The sequence below is a fragment of the Helianthus annuus genome, chromosome 9, assembly GCF_002127325.2.
Source record: "Helianthus annuus cultivar XRQ/B chromosome 9, HanXRQr2.0-SUNRISE, whole genome shotgun sequence".
NCBI lineage: Eukaryota > Viridiplantae > Streptophyta > Magnoliopsida > Asterales > Asteraceae > Helianthus > Helianthus annuus.
Window position 1 is genome coordinate 124,052,931 of NC_035441.2, and position 14,977 is coordinate 124,067,907.

At 40.8% G+C, this 14,977-nt stretch overlaps 1 long non-coding RNA gene across 1 annotated transcript; it reads left to right on the forward strand.

The window, feature by feature from the left end:
* Window positions 1-1,414: 1,414 nt before the first annotated feature.
* LOC110878523 lies at window positions 1,415-2,281 on the forward strand. The gene is made up of 2 exons (XR_002558051.2): window positions 1,415-1,998; window positions 2,111-2,281. It is a non-coding gene; the product is annotated as an uncharacterized LOC110878523 (long non-coding RNA).
* Window positions 2,282-14,977: the final 12,696 nt, after the last annotated feature.

Consider the following 14,977-nt stretch of genomic DNA (forward strand, 5'->3'; position numbering starts at 1 on the left):
CTAAAAAAAGATGTATGAACGCTTGGAAACAAAGGTGGGGAGTATGATACGTTTAAGATTGCCAAAGCTATAGGGAGCGTATGAGGCACGGTCTAGGGGTAGTGAAATTTATAAAGGGAAATGATGGACGTGTTTTAGGAATATCACACTTGGAGAGGTTAGGACAACACTAAGGAAGATGGGAAGGGGTAAAGCCATTGGTCTGGACAACATACCGATTGAGGTGTGGAAGTGCTTAGGAGATGAAGGAGTTCAATGGCTAAGTACTTTGTTCAACTTTATATTTTGGAAAAATGTCAGATCAATGTTCTTGATAACATTATGAAACTATGGGATAGGATAATTGATACTAGAATTAGAAGAGAAACCCATGTTACGATAAACCAGTTTGGTTTTATGACGGGAAGGTCAACTACGGAAGCAATGCATATCTTAAGGAGATTGATGGAAAAGTATAGAGAGAAGAAGCGAGATCTCCATATGGTGTTCATAGATATTGAAAAAGCGTACGACCGTGTGCCACGTAAACTAATTTGGGATAGTTTAGAAGGTAGAGGGGTTCCAAGGAAGTATATAGACGTAATTATAGATATGTATGGTACGACTGAAACGAGTGTTTGTGCGCCCATATGGGATACTGATTTCTTCCTTGTGGAGATAGGACTTCAATAAGGTCTGTTTGGTATGGCGTAATGGAATAGATGAGGGAATGGAATGGACAAAGGAATGAAAGAGATCATTACATTTCATAGTCTTGTTTGGTTACCATGCATGAAAGGAATAAATCATTACCTTGTGTTGTTTGGTAGGAAAGAAAAGAGGAATGAACTAAATCGGTGATGGGTGGTGGCGATGATCAGTGGCGGCTAGTGGGGGTGGCAGCGATGGGTGGCGGTGGTCGGTGGGTGACGATTGTTAGCGGTGGCGGCGACGATGGTCGGGGTTGGCGGTGGTCTACCGTTGTGACAACCGGTAGTTTACGCACTTAATTACGTGATTAACAGGTGATTAACGCAATAATAAATAGTGTTTACAGCGCAAATTAACTTAATTAGGCCTTTGGAGTGCCCAGGAACGTTTATTCGACTGTGGAGTGCGCGTATGGTGATTTACGGGAAACCTGCTGAATATTACGCGACTACGATGGATACCGACATTATTTTTACACGTTTTTAACTCTGAAATATTATTTTACTAGGCTACAGTGATTTCGGTTTTAAAAACATGTCTCGTAGGAATTACGGGCAACTTACACATGAGATGGGCTTGTGGGCCCTGGGCCCAAAACCCACAAGCCTAAACCTGCACATAATATATTAGATCTATACAAAATCTATATAGAATCTATACTAAATCTCTATAAAATCTCCACAAAATCTCTATAAGATCTTTACAAGAGATTTTTGTCTCTAAAGATGAAACCACAAGATCTCCACATCTCTATAAGATACCCATATCCTCCCCCTATTCTTCAAATGTGCAGGCAACAATAACCGCACCCAACTGTCCGCTCTCATCTCCCTCCTTCTACATATGAAAACCCTAGTTCCATAGACACAAACAAATCACCAGACATCTTCATCCCCTTCAAATGGAACCCTAATACACTCAAATGAGAACTAAAACATCATCATCCTCACTGAAATACACACACCAAACAAACCTCTCCACTCCCTCGTTTCCTCTCTCTCCCTCCAACGAAGACACACGGCCGGCTGCCGGTCGTATTACCGGCGGCGGTTGTTCCAGCCGACGACAGCACCCCCCCTTCGATCCAGAAACGGACCGCCATCACCACCACCGTCCGGTGGTGACGCGACTACAAGACAGGAGAGAGAGAGACCAAGACAGGAGAGAGAGAGAGAGACTGAGACAAGGAGAGAGAGACCGAGAAAAAAGAGAATTGGAGAAGAAGCGGCACCGCCGCTAACGGCGGTGGCAGGGGTGGCGGCGACGTTGGAGTAGACAGCGGTGTTGCTTTGTCAACAGATTTTTCCGGTAAAACACCCCCATTTCTCATTAATACTTGCAAACTTGAAGATGATTATGTTTTGCCATGCCTGATGATGCTCGGTTCACGTTTGGGGATATCTCGGGTCTCGGGTCACAGATGGGTTCGGGTTTTCAGGTTCAGTCTCGTCTCAGATCGGGTTCGGTTAAGCTCAGTGGAGGTTCGGGTCAGACTCGGCTCGGTACGAGTCAACTCAGTCATCAGAAGCCGATCAACTCAGTCGGTTGGGGTCAGCCGGTTCGGGTCAAGCGGCTAGATCAAGACGGTTCGGTTCGTGGTTCGGGTTGACTCGGTCAAACCGAGTCAACTCGGTCAACCTGGTCTACTTAGCGAGTCGACTCGGTCAACTCAGTTGACCCGGTCACCTCAGTCAACCTTTTTGGCGTTTCGACATTAGAAATTGGTAAAGATTTAGCAGCACGATTTAATTGTGTTATTTCATATAGTTTCCAATATTACATAAACACGAGCTCGAACCGAATTATTTAACGACTAGTTACCTTTTCTTATTACAGTTGACGTAATTTAATATTTTGTGATTGAATTGTTGAGTTTTGATAAAATAACGACAACTTTTGTTGTCGGGGGCGTCCAAAAACAGAGGAAACTCTGTCCGTTTTTCGAGAAAATTCGTTAAAATACCGTATTTTATTATAAAACGCAAACCATCGAATTCAAGCGATTTTACGAAAACATGTACAAGTGTAACTTTTCTTCGACGACACCTTATGACTTGTAAAACGCCGATAAGGCGAACTTTTTACCAAATAAATCTAAACACTTATATTTGATTCAAATGTCAAAACTCGGGAATGTTTATTAACATGGGATATAATTACTTGTAATTATTACGAATGGCAAGTTCGGAAAACTCTTTTATAAAATAAATTTATTTAACTATTTATTTCAAACATCAAAGTTCAGATATTCTCATAAATACAGTTTATGTATTATTTCAAATAACAAACACGAATTCGATTTATAAAAAAAAAATAATAAATATAGTTTACATGTTTATTTTAAATATCAAACAATACGAATTCTTTTATAAGAATAAATATAGATTTTATATTTATTTCATACTTCAAACAACTCGATGATCCTTTTATAAAATAAATATAACTTTTTATATTTATTTTTAAACGCCTAAACGGCACATACCTATATTTTGTTAAGACGCGAAACATAATACGAGTTGGTTATATATTGTTTTATTTTCATATAACTATTCTTTACATACGTGATGCGTGTGAAGTGTAGTATATTTTTTTATGTATATTTTAAGCCCTTTTTACACTTTTAGCCAAGTTTTAAATTTATAAAACACGATATTTACTAACACTAAACACACATATGGGCAAGTGCACCCATCGTGGACGTAGTATAGTGTTGGTAAGATACCGAGGTCGTCCAAGGACACAAGAGCTTTTAGTACCGGTTTATCCTCAACGTCTAATCAAATCAAAAAGTAGAAAAGGTTTTTAAACTAAGAAAATAAAAACTAACTAAATGCTGAGAAATAAAAATAAAATAAAAACAGATAGACAAGATGAATCACTTGGATCCGACTCGTGTATTAGTATAACCTTTGATTATTTTCGCACTTTTGCACTTGTTTAAGAGATTATCTTAGTTATTGTAGTAGGCCCCTCTTTTGAAGGCGACGTTACCCTCAACCCAGTAGTTTGAGTCAGCAAGGATACAATCCTAAAGGGTTGGATTATTGGAAGATAATGAATTAAGTTATTAATGCAAATTGTGGTAGGCCCCGCTTTTGGCGGTGACGTTACCCTCGGCTAAGTAGTCTGAGTCAGCAGGGATACAGTCCTAAATAGCCGGGTTATAGTATTAATAGTAGTTAACTTATGAGGGGGTCAAAGAGTTTGGATCCCCGCCATCCAATACCTATGGATATTGAAGGAGATCCTACTAAAATTGACCCAGGTCCCTTGCAGGACCTCTAAACGCTGAACAAGGGCAAGACCCTTACCAAACCGTTCCCTTAACCCCCGACCAGGTAGCCAACATACCTCCATATAGACCGTGGAGATATGAATGGTGAAAATCTTTTATTTTATATAGACAGTAAAATAATGCCAAGACACCACGGACAAATGATAAGGAAAGATCACCTTCAACATAAGCAACTAGTTATTAAAGTCATTAATACAAAACCAAATAAAAAGTGCAAAAGATTAAAAATAAAAAGTATTATACTAAACACTTGTCTTCACCAAGTGATGTAAGAGACTTAGGCAAACATGGCCTTGATTGTCAAGAACTCTTACGATCAATCTTGGATCCCGAGACGACTCACACACTCTATGATGGACAATGGATGATGGTGGTGGATGATGGTGTTGTGATGGTGGTGGATGGTGGATGAAGTGTGAGAGAGGTGGTGTGCCAAGGGATGAGTTGAAATGAAACCAAGCACTCCTATTTATAGGCTGAACAGAAGGCTGGGCACGGCCCCGTGTCCGCTGGACACGCCCCCGTGCTCGTCTGACACTCTCTCTCTTCATTAATTGTAATTCACAATTACAATTAATGCGCCTGCTGTACTTTCGCCACGCCCCCGTGCTCGCTGGACACGGCCCCGTGGTGGGCAATAGAAGCTTCTATAGGTTTGTCTTTTATGCTGCTTCTTGGGCACGGCCCCGTGCTGGCTGAGCACGGGGCGTGTTCAGTCTTCTGACTTTTCTTCTCTGCTTGGGAGGATGCCGTTGAGGGTTCGGGCAATCCACTTTTGTTCCTTTTCTTGTATTTTTGTTAGAATTAGCTGTATTTTTGCTTCTTTTGTGAATTTGAGCTCATTTCATCCTGAAAATACAAAAGGAAGACAAAAACACACTTTTTCCAACATTAGTACTTAAAAAGGGTTAGTTTTATGCTTCATTTGATGTAATTTATATGTTGCATTTTACACACATCAAATACCCCCACACTTGAACTTTTGCTTGTCCTCAAGCAAAACTCTTTAATATGAGGCTTACACTCCCAAATGGAATGGGTAGAAGAGAAGGTTTTTGGCTTGTCATAGAGTGTCGGGAATCCAAGATCTTTTTGGGTTTTATTTTTATTTATTTACAATCCTATTCGTTATGATTTATTTAGAACGTTTCATAAGAGAAATTACTTATTTAGGCTTAGCATGCCTTTTTAAAATTTCATTTATATACAAGTTCACATACCTCACTGGAGAAATCACTCAACACTCGGCCGAAGGTGTATTTTTTTAGTGAATCACTCGAGAGCGGCATGGAACTTATTCCTACCATAAGCTTGCCAAGCAATCAATCCTCCTCCTTTTTAACTATATACCTTTGTAAATATCAAGAGGACTTTTTGGGTGAAGGGTTAGGCTTGGGCTAAAGGTGGGTGGTTGGGTTAGTGGTTAGTAAAAGGGCGAAAAACGTAAAAAGCGTCGGTTTTCGTAAAAACACTTTGTTTTTAGTGACTTTTTATTTTGAAGTATTTCTCCAAACAAGCTTTTGTTTTTATAGCTTTGTTTGTTTTTAACTTCATCATTCATTTTTTTTTGATCACACAAAAAAACCGAGCTTACGAAAAACCGAGCTTGTTACTAAAATAAAGGGTGAAAATAAAAAGGGTTTATGGTGGGTAAAAAGGGTTTTAGGGTAAAGAAATGAAAGGTTTAGGCTCAAAGGGGTTAACTAGGGGGATTTTGGGTAGGTGGTAAAAAATTGAAAAATAATGGTGTAGAAAGAAAAATGGTTAGTCCTAATGCCTCCATCATTTACTTACTTGGGTTTAAGTTGGTAAGGACCGGGAATGAATCGTCGTGGCAAGTTCTAGAGTTGTAAGAACCAAGCGGCTATTCACACAAGAAACGAAAAATGAGCATTTAGTCTAAAGATGTGAATTTGTATGCTCAATAAAGGCTCAAAACTCACTTTTGTGGGAATGGGTTTTTATGTGATCGAGCATATATAATCAAATTTAAACTAAGCTTGTTATGCCGTTTCATAATTTTCTTATCACGACGCTCTCGGTTGTAAAAATATAAAAATATAACCTTATTAATCTTAGGATTCCTAACTTAAACTTTAGACAAGTAAAAAAAATGAAAATTTTTGAAAAAATTTGGGGTGTTTAGCGGTTCCAATAGAGTTTTGTGTAAGGCTTGTTGTTAGGACTTGCAAAATTTCGAGGTGTTAGCTTCCCCCCCACTCTTAAATTACACATTGTCCTCAATGTGTCCCAAAAATAAATTTTTAGGTTGATTGGATGTGTAATGTGGTGTTAAAAAGCAAAGATTTATGTTACTGGCAGACTGGACACGGCCCCGTGGGGACCGGACACGGCCCCGTGTTCAGGTGCCAGTAACAAAAATTAAAGAAATGAGACAGAAGCCTGGACACGGGGGCGTGTCTGGTGAACACGGCCCGTGTCCAGTTACCTGAACTGGGCATTTTGCTGCAGGGGGTTCAGTACGGGGCCGTGTTGGTTGGACACGGCCCGTATTGAGCCTTCTGTAATGGAGAATTTTGTGTCGGGTTGCCTTGTTCTTGTGCATGGGGCCATTTTTCTCGTTCCCTTTGTCATCCTTTACCACCATGAGTGTGTTTTATTTATTATAAACCATCAAACTTTTAAAAACCATCATTTCATTGCAACCATAGAGAGATACATATAGTTTCTAAATAAAATAAAATAAAAACTTAACTAAATGGGTCAGGAGATACACGAGGTTATCATAAAGGGTTCTACTCTTTAAGAAAATTTCGAGAATAGTTTCCCGATGTAGTAGGACCTTTGGCCGATTGTTCCTTAGATGTCGTTCAAAGCCATTCTTCTATCTCCCTTGGAAGGAAGAAGGCGGCTTCATTTTCCTCAGTGGCTTGAGAGGGAACATTCACCGGGACTCCCTGCAACACCCTTTGCGGAGGCTCTTGGTGCATGGCATACCATTCGGCCTGAATGATGACCTCGGGCACTACGTTCCACGCTCTTTGGGTTATTATTGGAACCAAAGGCGGGGAAGCAAGAAGGTTTAACCTCTGGTGCAAGAGGTTTACCTCTCGAAGACAACCCTCCAATCCCACCGTCAGATGGTTGATACGGTCCACTAACGCTTCCTCCACTCCCGTCATTTCGTCAATGGCCTCCCTTAAGGCGTAAACATAGTTCACCAGGGAGTCTTCTGCTATGGACGACCTCCTCCCCTGTCGGTTATTTCTTGAAGATGACTCGCTTGCTCTGCTTGCCATGTTCTGAGAAAGAAACCGAAGAGAAATAAATTTTTACAAAACAGCACCTCGGACACGGCCCCGTGTGGGCCCTGTGTCCATTTGTCTGCAGGATTTTAGGCTAAGGATTCTTGGAGTTTTAAATTATTTTCATGATTTTTAACTGTGGTTTAAGCTTAGATAATTTAAAACAAAGTTATACAACTAACTTTAAACAAGAATCCGTAGCAAATAATCTTACAAACTTCACATAGAAGGTTGGAATTATGGAGTTTCCAAGCTTCCATGGAGGAAATGTTGAAAATTTTTGAAAGAAGGGGAAATGAACAAAAGTGGAAAGGACAAGATGGTCCTTGGGAACCTTCTTTTAGTACTTTACCTAGGATGGTATGAGTGAAGATCCCAGGAATCTCTGTCTAGTGAAGTGGTAAAAAATGAGCAGGAATCAGGCTGCATTTAAAGAAAACGACAGCGCACTGGACACGGCCCCGTGTTCGCTGGACACGGCCCCGTGTGCAGAGAAAATCCTGACACATTTTGTCCGTATTCTGACAAAATCAGCAGAGAATCTTTTAGGTGAGCACGGGGGCGTGTTGACCGGACACGACCCCGTGTCTGGAGGCTGTCTTATGGAGTTTTGTTGTTCCTAAGGATCTTATTGATATCGAGTGGTTCCTTACTGGATGGAACAACCCTAAAGTGCCTAAGATACCTTAATTGTCCTAGACTAAGGCGAGAACGCAAGAGGTTGTCGGTGAGGGTAATTCCTATTTTCATTCTAGGTGGACAAGTCCAACCCTTTTCCGGGCTCTCGTTAAAGAAGGTGTATGCCGAATCGCTCAGGTCTATGTATGCACCGAACGAATTTGATGGAGAGTCCTTCACGGCACAATCGGCACAGGGACAACTATCGTCCAAGTCTTTTCTAGGTATGAAGGTATTTTCGGAAGCAACGAGGTTGTCGGAATGCGGTTCCAACATTTCTTCATGGTCATCGTCTTGGGGTGGATCAATAAAATCCTTCCTAAGTTCTTTTGACCAATTTAGAATTAGCTCTTCTAGTTGAAATAACTCGTCAAGGAGCATTTCCCCAAGAATATCTGGTTGGGCGCATTCGAGGGAGAGATAGTGCTTATTTTTACTTTCGCCCCTCTTAAGGTTACAAGGAATTGGTGGGTCTATATAGTGGGGCCTATAATTTAGAAAGTAACATTTTAATTCTTCATGTTCGCCTCCACATAATTGACACCACATACCATAAGAGTGCCGAAAGTAAAAAGAATTACTATCACTCATGTTTATGTCAGAAATTACCAACCGCCGGGATCAAACGGTTCTGTTTTCAGTAAGAGAATCTTTGGGCATGGGGGCGTGTTGAGTGAGCACGGCCCCGTGTTCAGCTTACTGTCTGATTTAAAACAGGATTTCCAGTTCCAATGATTGAGCACGGGGGCGTGTTCAGCGGGTACGGCTCGTGCTGAGCTCTGCAGAAGCTGAAAAACTAAGAAAATCCTAAAAAATTAAAAAGAAAAATAAAAATATGATTAGGCCGTTGATTCCTAACTTTCTTAAAATCCTTGTGTCCCCGGCAGCGGCGCCAAAAACTTGAAGCGTGTGAAGTGTAGTATATTTTTGATGTATATTTTAAGCCCTTTTTACACTTTTAGCCAAATTTTAAATTTATAAAACACGATATTTACTAACACTAAACACACATATGGGCAAGTGCACCCATCGTGGACTGTCACACCCCGATTTCCACGTGTTTCACCGGTGGGCCCGGTGGGGGATTACCGTGACGATGTTGGCAACAATATAGTCAAACCACACAATTATATAAATGCACAGCGGAAGCTTAAAGATAAATATATACTTCAACCTCTGGTTGTAATATCCAATGTATTACAGAAGTCGAATATATCCACAGCGGATCAAAATAATAATAAAATGTTGTTCATTCAGATACGGCATCGAGTTTGCGAGACTATTCGTGATGCTTAGGAAGCTAATACCAGCCCATTTCGTATAGTACCTGCACTTAATCTTTTTGGGGAAAATACGTCAGTTTACACTGGTAAATACATTCAACTGACACATTTGAAAATGTTTATTAAAATTGATTTGAATGCACAAGGCACAAACTCTTTTATAACTTGGGAAAATTATTAAAATCTTGTGAACGTATTACATGTTCTTTTATGCGTTCAGTAGCCCGGGTCGTGCCGGGTTAAAGATTTATAGACACACCACATTGCGTAAAACCGTAGTATAAAAACCAACGGCTACGTCTTTTAATTTAATGTCGACAATATATACCGGGTGTACGCCTACACCGGGATGTCGATGGTCGTGGCCATTTCGTAAAATGATGCCAAGGATATCCGGGACAACGGTCATTAAACCCCCCAAAGGCTTTTAAGAAACAAAACTGTTTAAATGAGCCGATCATATTATTTAATTAACCACCTAAGCGATGGAAAAATATAATGCTCAATCAAGCGGTATTAACATACCGTAACCCAAGCCCATATAGGGGAAATAAGTTAAAGTATTTACCTTTGCAAGTATTATTCCTTAGTTTGATTAAATCACCGATAGCTTTTACTGGGCTCCTAATCTGGAACGAAGGTTTTAATTAACCTCTTAGAATCCTAACGGGTCTTTATATTGGCCGTAGCCTAGACCGGTTGGTTCCGGAATATAAATATGGTTTAATCGCGCGAAAAGGCGAAAACCGAGAATGGAATGTGATTCTGCCCCAAACAAGTTCAGAGACTTGTTTTATATGGGTTCAAGGTTCACACTCTGGATTTTGGGGTTCAAATAATATAATTTGACCCGTATCGGCTAATTTATGAAAACTAGTTTCATAAGCCGAACCGTGCGCGCAATAGGCGAAACGGTTAACCATGAGAGTCTTACGCTTATTTCCTAAGTCAATATGCCTCAAAGAGGTTGTGGTATCAGTAGGATACCTTCCGTGATGCCCGTAACGAGTTTAAGTTAATATTACGCCCCGTAGAGGCTTTTCGGTCATTTTAAAGACTTTAAAAAGGGCTTTTCGACTTCTACAGGAAATCTGAGTTTCCCGAACAGTTTATAAAGTCTAAAATACTTTATTTATTATTTAAGATCAGTAGCAACTGGAATCGGGTCAAAAGACCTTGTAGAACTCATGTTTTGGCCAAAAAGGGCATATTCGGTATTTACCGAACCGTAGCCATAACCACAGGTTATGAGCAAGGTAAAAATTATTAAAAATCTCTAAAATTCCCAAAATATTATTTCATAACAGTGGGTAAAAGTTTTGGTGACGAAATCTTGGTTTAGATAGGTGTTATGCTAATTGCGCCTTTTATTACAAAAGTTTATTTTAATTGCGCTAATTAGCATAACTCTCATTCTAGACCTCGGATTGACGTGAAACTTTAAGGACATGCTTATATTTTAATAAGCAAGGTTCTGGTCCGTTCACGTGTCCGAAATACTTGTTTTATTTTCAAAATGGCGTTACGGTCAACTTTTAGGCGATTAACGGAAATGCGCAAAAGACTCGGATAACTCTTGAACCGATCACAGAGGTTTATACCATCTTGTAACCTGGTCCTAAGAGAGTCCTAAGGTATATCTATACCTCACTAAAACGGGTCAGAACTGAAGTCAATGCAAAAGTCAAACTTTTGCGACATTCGGCTCCGAACCGGGTCAATATAGCAAATGGTCGATTCAAACGAGCGTAAACAAGTTTATATTCTTAATATCATGTTTTATGATCATCAAAACAGGTTTCATAACATATACATTACAGATTATGTATAAAACGACAAAACGACTTTCTGTTGACTTTTTAAGTGCGCGTTTGACTCGATATTTGACATAGTTAGAGTGGTGATCAGAGGGAACCCTTTTTGGGGTTTATTACCCACATAAATACCAACTCAAAACTACTTTTGATCCGACAATTCACTGGACCACTTGTGAATTATCGCTATGACAACCGTTAGTTACGACGGTTGAGTTTATAAGCTAAATCTATGGAAATATGAAACCACAAAGGGTTAGACCACTTACAGAAGCTTAAGGCAGGACTTAAGAACACAGAGGAACACTTTAGAGCTCTTGGAATGGTCAGATAGAAGTGTTTGAGGTGTGGTGAACATATGCTCACAATGTGGCTATTTATAGTGTTCAAAAGGCCTTTAGATCATCACAACTCATTCTACAACTGAGTATGGATGATGGGCAGGTGTCCCTAAGTGTTATGGGTCGAGTAGGGGGCGCCCATGCCACATTTATTGGAGATTTGATCGTTCACAAGCTCAAAAGGCAAGAAACTACAATTATTCTGCATCTGGGCGTCTAATGCGGCCCGCATGGGAGTTCCATGCATGTTTAATGCGGGTCGCCTGAGATTTAAATATCAGGCGAGTAAAAGAGGTGGCTCGCGGCCCGCCTCAACTTAGGCCAAAACATCACGCGGGTCGCGAGGGGCCTGTTTTTCAGATTTTTTAAAATCATTTATAATCATTACGAAATCCTGGTAATAAATAACGAAATCTTTCGTAATCATTAACCTGACCTTTCGGGTTTGAAGGGGTAACTTTGCGGTTTGGCCCTCGGTTAATTACAACTAAGGACCTCGTGTTATTTACCCGCGTTGTTAAGTCCCTATTTAGTTTATTAATTATTCGGAAAGCCTTAACTTTCATTGTTGACGCTTTTAACCCTTCTCCTACGAATTCGATCGTAACTTTCTCGTTTCATAACGAAACTTCGCGAAATTTATATATTATATTTTAGTGAGTGTATAATACCGTTACAAAGCCTTGGGAACGTCAAAGGGTCACTCAGAGGTATAATTAAACATGTTGACACGGTTAACCCCTGTAGCTTGTAATCTCTCACTTTCTTTCGCGTTTCGCTTCTGTACGATCTATGATTTATTCGTTTGAAGGTTCAAGCATTATTTAGGGTTACTATACAGTATATTTACCCTTGTTGACATTTATAACCCTCGAATTTATATACTTTCAAGGTTTGTCAAAATTTGTCCTTTATTTAATATAAATGCCACGTGTAATCAAATGACACGTGTTAACACATTATTGGACGCAAAAATTCGAGGTGTTACATCCTCACCCCCTTAAAATAAATCTCGACCCGGGATTTACTCAAATAAATAGGGGTATTTTTCTTTCATTGTGTCTTCGACTTCCCACGTATATTCGGGACCTCTACGAGCATCCCATTTGACTTTTACAATCGGTACGTGCTTTCTTCGAAGCTTTTTCACCTGTCGATCTTCAATCGACAAAGGTTTTTCTACAAATTTTAAGCTCTCATCTATATGCACATCTGTGTGTGGAATCACCAATGATTCATCGGCGAAGCACTTTTTGAGGTTGCAGATGTGGAACACGTTGTGAATTCCATTGAGCTCTTCAGGCAAGTTCAACTTATAGGCAACTGATCCGACACGTTCAATGACCTCAAAAGGTCCTATGTATCTCGGACTCAGTTTGCCTTTCTTGCCGAAACGCATCACCCCTTTCCAGGGCGATACTTTAAGCAACACCTTTTCACCCACTTCGAAGTGAAAATCCTTACGCTTTGGATCAGCGTAGCTCTTCTGCCTATCGCGGGCAGCCTTGAGACGTTCCCGAATCTGGACAATCTTGTCCGTTGTCTGGAAAACTATCTCTGGTCCCGATAATTGGACCTCTCCTACTTCCGCCCAACAAACAGGCGATCTGCATTTCCTACCGTATAATGCCTCGAAAGGCGCAGCCTTTATGCTGGTATGGTAGCTATTATTGTAGGAGAACTCGATTAGGGGTAGATTCTTATCCCAGTTACCACCTAAATCGATCGCACACGCACGAAGAATGTCTTCCAACATTTGAATGGTACGCTCACTCTGACCGTCCGTCTGTGGATGGTAAGCCGTACTGAAGTTCAAACGCGTGCCCAAAGATTGCTGGAAACTCTTCCAGAAGTGAGACGTGTATCTAGTATCCCGGTCGGAGATAATAGACACAGGTATGCCGTGTAAGGCTACAATCTTATCCACATAAAGTTGGGCTAACATATCGGAGCTATACGTCTCCTTGATGGGTAGAAAATGAGCTGATTTAGTCAGCCTATCAACTATGACCCATATTGTATCGTTTCCTTTCCTGGTTTTGGGTAACTTGGTTATGAAGTCCATAGTTACGCATTCCCACTTCCACTCGGGAAGTTCAGGCTGTTGTAGCAAGCCAGACGGCTTTTGGTGCTCGGCTTTGACTTGAGCACAAGTCAAGCACTTTGCTACGTGGGCGGCCACAGACTTTTTCAAGCCTATCCACCAATAATTTGCCTTTAAATCTTGATACATTTTGTCTGCACCAGGATGGACTGAGTATTTGGAACTATGGGCTTCCTGGAGGATAACATCTCGTAGTCCTCCATAAATCGGAACCCATATACGTCCGTTCAGTCTAAGGATTTCATCCTTGCTAAGAGTCAACTGTTCCTCAGTTACTCCTAACTTTTCATTAGGATAATTAGCTTCCAACACAGCCTCTCGCTGTGCAGCTAAAATCCTTTCAATTAAATTGTTCTTGACCTCAATGCTCTTGGCATTGATTCGAATAGGTTTTACCCTTTCTTTCCTGCTCAAGGCATCAGCGACTACATTCGCCTTGCCGGGATGGTACCTGATCTCGCAATCATAGTCATTCAAGGTTTCCATCCAACGGCGCTGCCTCATGTTCAACTCCTTCTGGTTGAACAGGTGCTGGAGGCTTTTGTGATCAGAATAAATCACAAATTTAATACCATAAAGGTAATGCCTCCATAATTTCAGTGCAAATACAACGACACCCAACTCCAAGTCATGGGTGGTGTAATTCTTTTCGTGCACCTTTAATTGCCTTGAAGCATAGGCAATCACCTTGCCCTTCTGCATAAGCACACACCCCATGCCCGTGTGTGATGCATCGCAGTAAACCACGAATTCTTCTGTACCTTCCGGTAATGTCAGCACAGGTGCGTTGCTTAGCTTTTGCTTCAGTATTTCGAAGGACTCTTGTTGTTTTGGGCCCCAAATAAATTTTTCTTTCTTCTTGGTTAAGGAGGTCAGGGGCGCAACAATCCTCGAAAAGTTCTCTATAAACCTCCGGTAGTATCCTGCTAACCCCAGGAAGCTACGGATTTCGGTAGGCGTCTTTGGCTCTTGCCAGTTCATGACTGCCTCTACCTTAGCGGGATCCACTTGGATACCACGCTCACTCACAACGTGACCTAAAAACTGAACCTCTCGTAGCCAGAATTCACATTTCGAGAATTTGGCGTAGAGTTTCTCACGCTGTAGTAATTCGAGAATGCATCGGAGGTGCTTCTCGTGGTCAACTTGGTTCTTGGAATATATAAGGATATCGTCGATGAAGACTATGACAAATTTGTCCAAATACGGCTTGCAGACGCGATTCATGAGATCCATGAACGCAGCCGGTGCATTTGTGAGCCCAAAAGGCATCACTAGGAACTCGTAATGACCATAGCGAGTCCTAAATGCTGTCTTATGTACATCCTCATCTTTGACCCTTAGCTGATGATAGCCCGACCTCAAGTCGATCTTCGAGAAATAGCTTGCTCCTTGCAGTTGATCGAATAGATCATCGATCCTCGGCAAAGGATATCTATTCTTTATGGTAACTTTATTTAGTTCTCGATAGTCGATGCACAACCGCATCGATCCGTCCTTCTTCTT